Raw genomic sequence first — 1,823 nt, forward strand, 5'->3', positions numbered from 1 at the left:
CATTTTCATCATTATTATCATTATTATCATTGTCATCATTATTATCATTATCATCATTATTATCATTATTATCATCAATTTATTATCATTATAATCATTAGAATGATTTAGAGATGATCAGTACTTTATGACGTATTCGATTGACATCGTAAAGTGTAGCTATAAATGATAAGGTTATCAGTGCCAATAATTACAGCATTGAATAGTAGCTGCTATCCATTTCACTTCAAAATGAGAATGTTATTTAAGCGCCTCTCATCTGTTACAGATCGGAACCATCTGCGCTCCTCTTCCCCTTCCATCATCATCATTCTTTATTCTTTACCCCTTATCTATCGATCAAATTGCTACACTTCCTTTGTATTCTTACTCCTCTTCTTTCTTGAATTGTTGATTGAAGGCCAAAATCCTTTTGGCACAAAGTTAAGTAGCCCTCATTCGTACATGCCAAAACACTTCGAACAAGGCAAAATCTTACTAAAATCAAATTTTCTTTTTTTTTTCTTCTTTCCATTTACACTTTTCTAAAGGATAATAAATATTTCTGTCATATTTTTTTCTTTTCCATTTATAGCACTTTTTTTCGGTTAAATAAAAAAGAAATCTTAAAACTGGAAAAGATTTAAAAATATCGTATCATTTGCATTCAAATATATTTGAATATATAATAACATCTGATAACATTCTTATCATCCAAAAATGATAATAATAATATTCATTGATAAGAAATTAGATTTTTTTTAAAATTTGTATTTATAAAATTTAATTTTTAAAAATTAAATCAGGCAAAAAAAAGGAGGCGATGAAGTATAAATATCTTGTAGAAAAATAGTTGTTTAATATACATATTTTTTTCATCATAGTTCAGCGATAGATACTAAATGCTCCAAGAGAGATTTTTCTTCCACACATGAAGAGGTCAGAGGTCATGGGAATTTTTTTATTCATTTTAATAGTTTCTTGAAAGTGAATCGAAAGAAAATTGCGATGAATTAATTTCAGTGATTTTTTTCCATCTTAATTTAGCACAGTTACTGGATACTAAATACTACAAAAGAGATTCAAAGGTTATGGAAGTTTTTTATTCATTTCAATACTTTTATGAAAAAAAAATGGAAGTAATCTTTTGATTTCAAAAATTCTTAATTTTAAATATTGGAAGTGAACAAAGTGTGGGAAATTGGATTTGGCCATCAAGATGGAATTTTCCTTTTTAGGTGAAGTGATAAAATATGATAGCAACTGATAAAATCAACCATTATCACTTATGAATGAATTGTAATAATTCCAATCAATGGGATCTTTTTTTTAAGGCGAAGTGTTAATAAACTGATAAACTGATAAAGTGTGAACTGATAAAATGTATTACTTTAAAAGTTCATAATTTTACAAACATGCATAAATATCCACAAAGCTCTCTTAATGATAGTTGTAAATTAAATTTTATGTTTGTAAATATCTGTATGGTAAACAATTCAATCATCCTAAAAAAACGCTAATACTCAGTTGCTGTACTTATCAGTTACTGTACTTATCAATTACTGTACTTATCAGTTACTGTGCTTATCATTTTCTAACTTACTATAAATTACTACGCTTATATTTAATCATTTGGTTATTTCCCTTCCATCAAAAATATTGGCTTTAACGAAAGGAATAAGCAAGGAGAATTTTGGATAGTCGTTGCTAAGGCCCGGGTTAGTGTTCCCTGGCATAAGCCATATATAGGTCGTTCAATTCCATCTTTAATACTTCTAATACCGGTCATCTCTTCTATAGTAGTAGTAAGTAGTAATAGTAGTAGTAGTGTATTAGTAATAATA

This window comes from Loa loa (assembly GCF_000183805.2).
Source record: "Loa loa unplaced genomic scaffold supercont3.159, whole genome shotgun sequence".
Classification (NCBI taxonomy): Eukaryota; Metazoa; Nematoda; class Chromadorea; order Rhabditida; family Onchocercidae; genus Loa; species Loa loa.